The sequence below is a fragment of the Salminus brasiliensis genome, chromosome 8, assembly GCF_030463535.1.
Source record: "Salminus brasiliensis chromosome 8, fSalBra1.hap2, whole genome shotgun sequence".
In the NCBI taxonomy this organism is placed as follows: Eukaryota; Metazoa; Chordata; class Actinopteri; order Characiformes; family Bryconidae; genus Salminus; species Salminus brasiliensis.
The window spans coordinates 6,062,507-6,075,690 of record NC_132885.1 but is presented as its reverse complement, the minus strand read 5'-3'; the positions used below and the strand labels follow the sequence as shown (position 1 = coordinate 6,075,690).

The 13,184-nt window shown below is 42.5% G+C and overlaps 1 protein-coding gene across 3 annotated transcripts in view; it reads left to right on the top strand.

The window, feature by feature from the left end:
• Positions 1-13,184, top strand: part of LOC140560842 (receptor tyrosine-protein kinase erbB-4-like) — a 504,706-nt gene that overhangs the window by 230,131 nt on the left and 261,391 nt on the right. The gene's annotated exons all lie outside the window — the stretch shown is intronic.

Genomic DNA, 13,184 nt, shown 5'->3' with positions numbered 1-13,184 from the left:
GCTGGGTTCTGTGAGTGGGGGTGTCTAAACTTTTGATAAGCCTTGTACCTTAAAGTTCAGGTACAAGTAAAAATACTGGATCCTGTGATGCAGAAATGATATATTAGTAAGGTGAGGGCAGTGGGGCAGTGGTGGCTCAGTGGTTAGCGCTCCGGGCTGTTGATGACAAGGTTGTGGGTTCGATACTCGGGCTCAGCAAGCTGCCACTGTTGGGGCCTTGAATGACCTTTACTTTGAATCTAGTAAAAATCTTTCACCAATGGCTTAAGAAGCTTTCCCTGGGTTAAATAATGACATTTACCGTAGAAATGGAGTAAAAAGCAGCCCCTATGTGATCTGGGCCTGAAACAAGGCAGGCTCTGGAGGTGCATTTGAGGTAATTTGGTGCTTGACCTCTTCAGCATCCTGTTGGCCCACAGCTTTTGCTCTCATGTCAAAAGTAGGGAAAACCATGGAGGAGGAGTAATGGGGCATCACAAGAAGGTCATGGACCTTTTCTTCTAGAAATACTGAAGAGAGAAAGGAAATTGTGACGAAAAGACAAAAACTGCTGGGTGTCTGCTGTATGTTTGGACATGGCCGACAACCCCTCCTGACCTGCCTTTCAACTGCAGCCACTGGATGGCTAGTTTTTACTCAGCCGTCACCAGCTAACTCCAATTGATTTTAGTGGACGATGGGGAGGGTGGACGGTGAGGTCCCACTGGGCTGTAATTCTAGCTGAGTTGCTAACAGCCTCGCTTTTTGGCTGGAGGCTGCCGGCTCCCGCAGCGCCATCCACAAAGCTGAGGTCAGGATTCGGGAGCTGAACGCAGGGAGGGGGGATGGATTGAAAGGGTATGGTACACTTTATGTATTTCAGCAATCTTTGACATGTTACCCTCAGGAAGCCCAGCAAGGGTTATACCCCTGATTCAGCTGGTTAGCTGATTTCCCAAACCGTGATTGGTTGAATCAGATGTGTTGCAGTGAGCAAGGCAGGGGAAGTGCTTGTAAGGGGTTTCAGTATTGCCATGTGAGAGAGTTTTTCTGCAGTGATCTTAACAATGAAGGTGCAGCTTGGATTCTTTGGTGTGATAGAATATCCACGTTTGTTTTCTAAGCAAATTCTTATCCATGACATTTTTCTCTAGTCAGTCATCAGTCTCTATCTACTGTATCTTCCCCATATGGTCAGTAACCATAAACAATCATTTGAATGCATTTCTCAATGCAGAAACCCTGAGAATAAGTTGGAAATTGTTAGAATATCCATTTGGAGACTCTTCATTGGTTCATTGGGGAACAAAATGTGCTCCAAAGAAACCTTCTGACACCTTTTGTGTTATCCATTCATGTTGCTAAACGAGATGTGGATGTGGACTTCAGGAAAACAGTAACAGCATCTGTTGTTAATTGCTCTATTCAGGTACAATTAGATTGAAATAAGAAGACATAACAAGCTTAACTACATAAATGTTGCTGGAGAACACAAAAAGAAGATGCTGCTGTGGGACTGAAGAGCATGACATCTTCCAGATGTATTCAGATGTATTCATTACAGTAGAAAATAAAATATGAAATATACATACAGATTCTTATTAGCTCATTAGCCTAGTGGTTCCCAAGCCTTTGTTGGGTTAAAGAGAGTGTATTAGGGTTGGGAAAGTGGGGCAGGAGTTCTACAGGACCAGGATTGAGAAGCACTGCATCACCTCACTGGTCTTGTCTCAACATTGATCCAGCATTTGAAAGCCTTTTTTATTATTTGAGAAATGTCTGAGCCAACCTGACTCTGTTTAGGGGTTTTTGGGTTCTTTAGAATTCTGGAGGGTTTTTGGACAGTGGTATAGTACAATCATTTTTAAGAACCATATACGATAGGGTTTCTTTGCATTTGATGAGCCATCTAACCCTACAATGAACCATTTCTATAATCAGATAGTTCTTTGAGTTGTTGTGGTCCTTTATGGAATAATTATTTTTACTTAAGAACCTCAATGAAGCCATTTTTAAGGGTGTAGACGAATGTAGTGTTGTGTAGTGGAGTCGTTGGTATTTTGGTTAACAGGGTATAACACGGTGTAGCTACGGAGTCAGGATTAGTACTCTCTTAATTGGAAGCCCAGCTTCTTTGGGTTCCTGACTGATTAAATGGGTTGCCTGCATGGCTCATCACACATTTCAACAACACTATGGGAATGCTTTCATGGATTCATGCCAGTATCACAGTTTTATCTCAACTCTGCATTTAGGCATGGAACAGTTCAACGATTTCAACCATTCGCCTGACAGAGGGGTTAGGTCAGGGTTCTTTAGTAAAGACAATGCTCCTTTATAGGACTATGGCAACTCAGAACCATTTAACCCCTTGTGTATTATTCAGTATCTACAGGGACTTCTGTACAAACTGGTGGGGGGTATTCTCTGGTAATAGAAGTTTGTATTACCACTGTCGACGGGCCCTAGGCCTAAATCATGGGCTAAATCATCATTGGTGGGCAGTTGGTCATGATGAGTGCACAGTTTTGTGCTTTTCCAGCTCTACAGCATTTTATTTGCACCCTGTCGGTTCTGGAGATCGAAACAGCAACCTTCTGGTTACAAGGTCGCTTCAAGCCATGGAATTAGTATTTAGTCTGTTAGTCTTTGAATGGTAAATTTATTCTTCTCTATGATTGAAAACCTTTTAAATATGGTTCTTAAAAATATATAAATGCATATTCTATAATCTAGCACCAAAAAATATATTTTAAGACCTCTTTTCAATACTCTATGAAACTCTTTGTGCTTAGAATTTAACACTGTGAAAAATAGGACTCTTAATTTGCCAATATCTGCCATAGGTATGGTAGCCAGGTGGTTGCTGTAAATTCAGCAATGGGGTTATCCATTCTGGTTACTGAAACCACAGTGAAGTAGAACTGATTGGCCATTATTAAGATACAGAGTCGGTTCAGTTTAGTACTCCGTTGAAATTCAGCACTTTAAAAAAAAATATATAATGTATTTTTTTATCATGGCAGGTTTTTGACCTTGTCAGGGTGATCTGTTCTCAAGAAAATCCTCTCAGCAAGATTTTTGTGTGAATTTGGGTCTTTCGTGGTGGAAGCACCTAACTCTCCCTGTGGTCAATTCATTAATTTAGACTTTATGTCGCAGCAGGCCTCCATGTAGTCGCATTGCCAAGTTACACATAGCCTTCAGTGGAAGGTACAGGCTGTGCATAATTTTGTAGTCCGAGGGAGACTGAAAACACTTTGGAGAGGAAAAGCTCTCGGCAAAGTGTTCCATAGCAGACACGAAAGTATACAAGATCAATTTCACATTAGATTAGATTTCTGCATATTATCTGACACAATTGCTAACTCCATGCTGCTAAAGGTAATAGGATGCGACAGAACTGCCATGAAGAGACTTGTTCTCCTCTCCCATGGAATATAAAGTGATCCGGGGTGGAATAAGCTCTACAAGTCCACGCCACTTATTAGAAACATCTACCTTGAGGAAGCTTGACCTTGCTGGTGTAGACTTAGAGGCTGTAGTGGCTATCCACTACATCTTAGTTAGTGGTCAGCATCTGCCACTATTGTTAGTGGTCAGTATAAAGCCACTGTTGACTCTTGAGTTCTTGAGTTTTGTGGAAAGTGGACTACCTGCCTCATTCAGTACCAGTGGACTACAGTCTGTACTTGTACACTGGACCTGTAAGGTAGGAAGAGCTCATGAAGTCCTTGCTGAGTGTAAATTGAGGGTTTTGTGGATGTCTTCTTTGGTATATATGCACCAGCGAGCCAAAACATTATGACCACTGGCCTAATATAATGTTAGTCCTCCACATGTCACCAACAAGTTGGACCCACTAAAGAGCTAAATCAAGAAACTGACATCAAGATGTTCTCAGCGAACCTGTTGTCAGGCTACACCCTGAGTAAAATAACCAACATTAAGCTTAGTATAAAGCTGAAGAATTCAAGGTATTGCACTGGCCTCCAAGAGGCCTCCAAGACCTGAATCCAGTAGTGTTTTTTCCTCAGATTCACAACTGGATTCAGGTCTAGGAGGCCTCTTGGAGGCCTGAGCAATACCTTGAATTCTTCAGCTTCATACTAGGCTTAATGTGGGTTATCTTACTCAGGGTGTAGCCTTTGGTTATGGGACACAATGATTTTGCTGTATACTATTATCATTTGAGAGGCCTCCTGTTGCTAAGAATGGTGTCTATCCAGCCAGAATATTTTCTGTGGGAAAGATTTTTTTGGCTGTTTTGTGCCATCACAAATCAACCCCCTCCCCTGTACAGATTGGGCTTAGCTCCTGATGTCAGTAGACTTCAGACATACCCGTGAGGATGAAAAAGTGTCCAAATTCATGTATTTATTAGTTTGTTTTTTACCTCTATTCACTAAACTAAACAGTTCATCTCATACACCAATCAGCTCTAACATTTATACCCAAAATGCTTGATACTGAATAAGGCATAGACTGAACAAGACCTCAGAGGAAATCATTCTGTGCTAAGTGCAATGCTAATAAGTGGGGGTAGGCATCCATTTTAGTCACCACCATGTATATTGTTAATTTGTTGTTAATAGATCTTTGAATGGTAAACAGAAGAGAACTTACTGAAGGTCTATTATATAAAGGTCAGTGGAGCCCATGATGCATTGAGCAAACAATGAATCTCCCAACACAAAATATACCATTTAATTGACGCCCTCCACAACCCAACCCCTTTTTCCCTGGGTGAAACAATAGTGATGAAAATATCTTCTAACCCCCCACCATGACAAACAAAATGCCACCCCCTTAAGCAGCAGGTGGCCTGAGTGAGAGTGAAGCGTTAGTATTGGCCCCCTATGGAGGTAATTGGCTGATGGGGCTGTGGTTTAGGGGAGTTCAGTGGATGATAAACTGATGCTGATTATGGCCTGGCCTCTTCATCACAGCGTGCAGAAAGAACTGAGCCTCTACGTTTTAGAGCTCTGAACAAGTCCTCCACCCAACTGTCTCTTGCTGCCCTTGCTTCGAGAGACTGAATAGACCATGGAGCAAACATATTATTCTTGTGAGACGGTTAGAAGATCACTGTTTTGGTTGCTGACTCCAGAGAAGCTCACTGTTCTCTCCTTCCACTAATGCTAATGCTGATGCAGTGTGGGGAGTATGAAGATCGGGGTTTAGCCACCCAGCCCGAGTGTCTCTTCTGTGTCCTCTGAAATGATGCAAACAAATCCTTACAGCAATGCTCCAAAATCTAGTAGAAAACCTTCCCTGGACAATGGAGACAGTTTCTTCAACAAAAGCTGGATAAACACATTGAATGATCAAGTGTCCCAATACTTTTGTCCATATGATATAGTCCTCATTGTCCCAGATATTAGAAGTTCCTCTTCGTTCCCTCTTAGTCAGTATTCAGGAAATGAAAGTTCTTCCTGGAGTCGATTGTTGGGACAGTTAAGGTCCTTCAGGATCTTCCTGGCCTCGTTTCAGCCCCACTTGGTGTTGATGGTCTGCAAATCAGTGCTCGGTCTGGATAATCTTGTAGAGCCAGACTATGCTGTCTGATGCTGTTCCCAAACCAGGCTGTGATGTTTCTTGTGAAGATGCCTATCAATGGTGAAGGTGAAGGAAGTTCCTCAGCACCTTGGAGGACACTTTGATCAGGACAGAATTCCCTTAGACGTCTGAGGTGCTACAGAAACTGGAGGGCCTTCTTCACCAGGGTTTTGATATGGCAGGTCCTGCAAGGCCCTGTGAGACATGAACACCACAGTGCTTGAAACCATCCAGGTTTGAGAAGAGTGAATCTCTTCAGACATCTGGTTTCATCCACCACCACTGTGAAAGAGTCTGACTCGTAACATTTCACACCAAACCACTGTGAGTTTGGACTTTGTTGACATCTCAACCTTATTTAATTATGCAGGAGTTTGGAGAAATCTGTGGAATTTCCCTAAAACTCCAAGTTGGATCCGAACTTTATACAATTAAAGACTGGATAAAGGTCTCGGTAAGTTCTTGTGTCTTGTTAAAAACCATAGGCACCCCTTCTGGGCTCCATGGAAGATCATAACCCAACAATCCCGTGAGCCATCGAGGTCTTCCGCTGTCTGGAGGCTGCCAGTTTAGCGCAGGTTAATTGAACATGCTATTTGAGAACACAAAGCCAAACAGCAGCGGGAAGAGGGCAGGACGCTACGTGTATTTCTGGTAAGATTATTAGTATTTTTTTAAAAGCACATTAATAACACGCTTCCCTGAGGCTCTTTGGGTGCTGTTCGGGGAAAACTTTCACCTTGAGGAGAGAGCGAAGGAGAAGCCGAAGGGGAGAGAGAGATTTCTCCACCTGTTTGCTGCTCTCTCTCTCTGGGATGATTGAAACAGGCACTTTTATTTTTTAAAGATAGCGCCGAGATTGATGGCTGCCTCCCAAACAGCCGAGCAGCTCCGATGCTAAATAGAGTCCATCTTCTCCACTGCCTGCAGGGCTGATGAATTAAACCCTCCGCAAGATTAAAATCTGCAATTCCGTCCCCTTAACATCCCTATATTTCTCACGCTCTCACTCCTTCACTCTCTCTCTCTCTCTCTCTCTCTCTCTCTCTCACTCTCTCTCACTCTCTCACTCTCTCTCTGTCTCTGACTATTTGGATTGGGTAGGAAATGCTTCCGCTGCTGTTTACTCACTTTTCAGAAGAAATGATCTTCCAAGATCTCATCGGTCACTCCATATCTTCTTCCGTCCTGGATCGAACCAACAGGAGATCGAACGAGCAATGTTTTAAGAGTGTGTGTGTGTGTGTGTGTTTGTGTAAGAGTGTGTGTGTTTATGTATGATCCACAGCCCACATGAAATGACCCGCCGCTCTGTAGCCGTCTCTCGCTGGTTTCTTTCTGCAGTGCTGAACATTAAGCTGCGACTCAGGCCTCCTGCAGTAGTTAATGAGCTGATGTGTGGTTAATTAGTTGTTATCGTTTGCAGGCGGAAACTGTAAATATTTCCATTATCGTCTCATCATCATTAGAGTGACTATTAGAGAAGAGCCCGGAGTGAAGGATGATAAGGAATATTAGAAGATGTGGTGTTACCATGGAGCTCGCTTCAGTCTGAAACCAGAGCCTTCTTTCTGATTTTCATTCTCTCTCTCTGTCTCTCTCTCTCTCTCTCTCTCTCTCTCTCTCTCGCCCTTCCTTCCTTCCTTTCTTCAGTTTTTTTAGTAGTTCATATCTTTTATCTCTCTCTCTTAGTATGGATTTCTTTCTTCCATCCTTTCTTCTATTCATCCTTCCTTCTCCCATTCTTTTTTTTCCTATTTTTCCTTCCTTTCATTCTTCTTTTTGTCCGTCCTTCCATTCTTTCTTCTATTGTTCCTTCTTTCCTTTCTTCCTTTATTTTTTCCTCCCATCCTTTATTCTACTCTTCCTTCCTTCCTTACATCTTTCTTTCTTTTGTTCTTCAATATCTTTAATATCTTCAATATCTCTCTCTCTCTCTCTCTCAATATGAATGTCTTTCTTTCCTTATTTCTTTTTTGTCCTTCCCTCTTTCTTTCTTTCTTTCTTTCTTTCTTTTAGTAGTCTGTATCTTTCACACCTCTTCTCACTTAGTATGAATGTCCTTCATCCCTCTTTTCTTTTTTTCCCTTTCTGTCTTTCTTTCTTTCTTTCTTTCTTTCTTTCTTTCATCTTTTCATTCTTTCATCTTTTCTTTCTTTCTTTCTTTCATCTTTTCTTTCTTTCTTTCTTTCTTTCTTTCTTTCATATTTTCTTTCTTTCTTTCTTTCATCTTTTCTTTTTTTCCTCATTATGTTTTTCTCACTCTCCAGTTTTCTCATTTGCTTCACCCTTTCTTCTTTTTTTTCAGACTCATCTATTAACATCATCATGCAACAACCTTGCCAAAAGTGACAATATTACAGAAAAATGAAGCATTTCTGCTGGTCCATTATGAAGTTATGACACAGTGTAAAGAGCAACTATCAGATCAAATTGTTGTCAAAAAAAATAAATAAATAATAATTACTTTAAAACAGGAGATACAAGTTTTTTGTGTGATGACCATGTGATGTATGGGGCCATGTAGCTTTATGAATGGTGCCCTCCAGTAAAGTGTTACAGCAGGATAAACCAGCAGCAGATGCAATTACAACCACAGCCCAGAGGAAAAAGGTCCTTGGCTAAATAAATAAATGCCAAGACTTCCAGAAGGCCCAACATCCACTTCATATGAATCACAGCGAGTGCTGAACTGTACCAGTAATAAGAGCATCACTATACTTATAGCCAGTACCAAATCAATTGCATTTGCCCTTTACAAATATTAAATGTCACTGCATTTAAATATGACAAAAGCGAAGGGCTTGTGTAAGCGCTGTGTTTTCTCTCCCCGCATGTGAAATATCATAGTGACAGCTGAAGGACACACACTCTTTAGCAAAGGCACTACAGCACTGCAAGGCTGAGAGATCACTTCAGATCACTCAATGGAGAACTATTCTTAGAGCCGGTCCTTCACACTTACACACACTGCTACCAAAACTCTACACAAAGACAAGGACGTGACAGCAACGATAAGCTATTTATCGACAAAGCTACAGTCATCTAAATAAGGACAGCTATGAACACTTCACTCCTTTTTAAACATATTTAAATATAAGGATATTTGGTCTTCATGTGATCAATACTGAGAAATGGAGGTGATACATCTAAACTCATTCAACTCAAGAAATGTCTTTAAACATCATTTATAAAATGTAATGAATGGAAATTAAACATTATAATCAGCTGCAGAACATCAGCTGCAGATGATCAGAACATGGTTGGAGAGGATTATTCTGGAGGAGTCTTAGTGTCTTATTCAAACCTCAGACGTTTAGTCTGGTCTGCTCTTGATGGTTGAAGTGAGTGGTGGAGATCCAAAGAGCTCTCTGAGGCCTTCAGAAAGAGGGTTGTAGATGCAGATGAGATGAGAGTCTGGGAAGGGGTTTATTAAGAAGATCTCAGAACAGGTAGAAATCAGCTTTTCAAGTCATGCTACTTTGCCATCAGTGGCCGGAGAGTAGAATGCGCTCTGTCCCCTCATCACTTTTCATCACATTTCAGCTGCCCGACAATGCCGCATCAGCAGCAGTTCGATGCATGTATTAAAGTCCTTACCCTCCTAGCGTCAGGGGCATTGCTAGTGCTAGGGTAAGGGGTGGGTTTAGGAACAGGTTGGGAAATGTACTAAAAATGAAATAAATAAATAAATGAAAAAATGGTAGTTCCACTGTCCACAAAATAATTCATTATTTACAACATTTAATATTTACATTTACGACACTTAGCAGACGCTCTTCTCCAGAGCAAAGTGAACAAAAGTGAACAAAGTGAACAAAAGTGCTTCTCTATTTACTCAAGAGAAACCTCAGCTAGTTTAAACAGACTACAAATTCAAAGATACCTCTATTAGACTCTACAAAACACAAGTCAATAAGGTGACCATTCTGCTATTCGCCAAAGTACTCTCTGAAGAGGTGGGTCTTCAATCTGGGTTTGAAGACAGCGAGTGTTGGACTCTGCTGTTCGGACACCCAGGGGAAGCTCGTTCCACCACTTTGGTGCAGGACAGAAAAAAAACCTGGACGCTCGTAAATCTTAAGGGATGGTGGGTCAAGCCTAACCGTATTTGAAGCTTGAAGGGCTCTCGGTGCAGATCGGCTTTTGACCATTTAAACAGCTGCCAACATGGTCACGTCATGCTGTCCTAGCAGGTTCAGCTCAAGAGCGGACCGCAAGATGCGTCTCCGACAATCCTAAAATGTCATCACAGGACCTGCAGGTAGCTCTTGTCACAGTTTATCTAGCGTCTACCTTCAAAATAAGACCAAACAGGTCAGAAAACAAAAGTAAAGTTTTTCAGAGAAAAGCACTTCTGGAACAATGTGCTTTAGCCTAATCTTGAGTCTGGTTCTGGTCATGCTATATGTCAAAAAATGAAAAGCAGCAAAAACTCAGATACAAGATGTAAGGGATGCTATGAAATAAGAAAACAGTGGAGGAACATGCCTGAAGCCCTTCTTCCCAATCTAATGACCTATAAATACCAGCTCTACCTTGTTTACAGCCCAGAGTTGTCCTCCCTCTCTTCAATATTCCACAGAAATCATTGTATCCCCATTTTTTACTTTTTGACATAATGCGGATCTGGCAGTTGTTCTTTACATTGTGTCAAAGTGTAATGATACATGGCCAATAGAAATGCTCCAAAAAGACTTGTAATAATATCTTTTCACACTGACTTTCAACAAGGTTTTTTTGTGATGACGGCAACGACATGAGGATGGCAAATAAAAATCCAAAAAAATAAAATAAAATTAATAAGGCGGGCGGGCGGACGGACGGGCGGACGGACGGACGGACGGACGGACGGACGGATGGACGGACGGACGGACAGACAGATAGATGGATAGACAGACAGATAGATGGATAGACAGACAGATAGATAGACAGACAGATAATTACAAAAACAACAATAAATTTAATAAATGTAAAAAATATTTAAAATAATGGAGGGTGGAGGTGTGTTATGGGAGTGATGGAAGGTGCTCAGTGTGGAATCCTTTGGCTGGTTTTGGTTTTCATGCACATTTGGCATTGATCCATTTACAATTAAAATCCTCTCCCCTCTCCAAAATAACCCTACTGTGTTCCCACCAGGTCTCTATCGTTTTCTTTAGGATGTGGAACAATAGTGGCCATTAAGCTTTTTATTATTTGTGTTGGCCTTAGAACCTCTCGGCGGTGCTCCAGATATGAAGCTAATTACAATTATACACTCCAAACACTCCAAACACTCCATAACCTCCTCCTCGGTCTCTGTTCCCTGTGTGTTTATCTAATTCGGTTAATGATAAAACACAGGATAAACACATATTATTCTCCAAACCCAGCCAATTACCTGATTTCCAGATGAGCTGGAGTGACTCAGGCCTCGGTAATAGTACCTCAGCAACTGCCATTAGTGGGATCTCCACCAGGGAAAGTATCAGACACACTCACTACATGGACAAAAGTATTGGGACACCTGCTCATGTATTGTTTCTTACCAAATCAGGGGTATTAAAACTTTTTTTTTTTTTTTTTTAAATAAAGGTAAATAGTTTACAAAATGTTTATCCTGCTTTTGTTGGAGTAGCTGTGTCTGCTGCCCAGGGAAGAAAGCTTTCTACTAGATTTTGTGGGAGGGTATAAAACACTGCATTACCTAAAATTACCTCTCTTGTCCTGTAACAGAGAGCATAGTAATGATTCATATATTTATGCTAATTTATGAGTGGAGGTGGGGGGGATAATGCAGACCGTTGCTAATGGGTCGTGTATGTGACCTGGTAATGACCTCAGACTGACCCCGGAGGTCCAATCAGCACAGGGGTCAATGCGGTGGTGATGTGCCAGCAGAGAGAGAGAGAGAGAGAGAGAGAGAGGGAGAGAGAGAGAAATAAGTAATCAGAAATAAGTAATCAGTGAGAGAGAAAGGAAGAGTGTGTGTGGGAGAGAGAAAGATAGAGAGAGAGTAAAATGAGAGAGAGAGGCTCACGGATAGTAGAGAGAGATAGAGGGTCAGTGAGAGAGAAATTCCCAAGGATAGGGGAGAGAGAGAGAGATAGAAGATCAGAGAGAGAGAGACAGAGAGAGAGACGCAAAGAGATGAAAGGAGGGTCTCTTCTGTAGGAGGTCAATGGAAACTGGAGCTGTATCTGATAGAACACCATTAACCTCCCTGTACGGAATCGTTAAGGTTCTGACTCATTAGGACAACCGAGCGGAGCGTCCGGAGCGGTTCTGTCCGCTGGTGTATCTTCATTTACACCCCTCTGTCAGTCCAGCGCAGCTGAGCATCACGCCAGGCTTCCTTTTGCTTCTGCTCTGCCGTGGAAGAGTTAACCTGTGAAAGACGGCCGTCCCCAGGATGGAGCGCTGGATTTGCGCCGTGTGAGATCACGGGCGATCAGGGAGCCGTTTCCTCCACCCCTTCAATATTAATGAAGACTGATGAAGTGCTCCGGAGCCCCTGTCTCTCAGCTCTGACGAGATCAGATTGACACTCGCAATTAGCAAACACTCAAGTTCACTTCCATCACTTTAATTTGACACGATAGAGGACAGAGAGAGAGAGAGAGAGAGAGAGAGAGAGAGAGAGAGAGAAAGAGAGTGGGGGAGAAAGTCATACAGAAACATACACTGATCGGCCATAACATTAGTACCAGGTAAAGTGACAGGTAACATTAGTGACAGTCAAGGGGTGGATCTATTAGGCAGTGAGTGCTCAGTCAGTTCTTGAAGGTGATGTTGGTGTTAAAAGCAGGACAAATGGGCAAGAATAAGAATCTCAGATGTTCTAGATGACTGGGTCAGAACACCTCCAAAACATCAGGTAGTTCGGTGGGTCAGTACCTACCAAAAGTGCTCCAAGAAAAGGACAACTGGTGAACCAGCGACAGGCCCACTGATAGGATCCATAGAGGCTCCACCTCTCCACAACTTACCTGACTTACCTTACCTGATCTGCTGCCAACATCTTAGTGACAGATACCACTGGACACCTTCTGAGGTCTTGCGGAGTCCATGCCTCGAATGATCTGATCTGCTGTGGAGGCACAAGGGGGCTCTACTCAACATAAGGGGGTACTAATGTTATGGCTGATCGGTGTAGACAAAACGGGGGGAGAGAGAGAGAATGGGAATCTGAATGATCTGCCCTGACCTTTCATCTGCATAAATAAATATCTAACTATAATTTATTAATAATTAAATGAACACTTCTGCACTTTCTCATTGAAGGACAAAGTGTGTGTGTGTGTGTGTGTGTGTGTTTGTGGGCAGAGTGTGTTTCCCATCACTGAATACAGTGATTCCCAACTTTTGCACAGCTGAGTAGAGAAATGAAGAGCCCCCTCTCGTACCCTCAGGAGTGTACAGCGTGCTCTTATCTCACCCTGAGTGCCTCTGGGCGATCGTCAGCACTGCCCTAGATCCTTAGAGAGGCGCTGGGGGCGGGAGTGCAATGCCCCCCCCCCCCCCGGAAGCAAGATTAATGTCGTCCGGCTCTTTATAAAAAGTGCTGCTTTAGGAGTCAGTGGGAGGTGAATTGAAAATGGGGAGAGGAAGGGAAAGGGAAGTGTGTGTGTGTGTGTGTGTGTGTGTGTGTGTGTGTGTGTGTG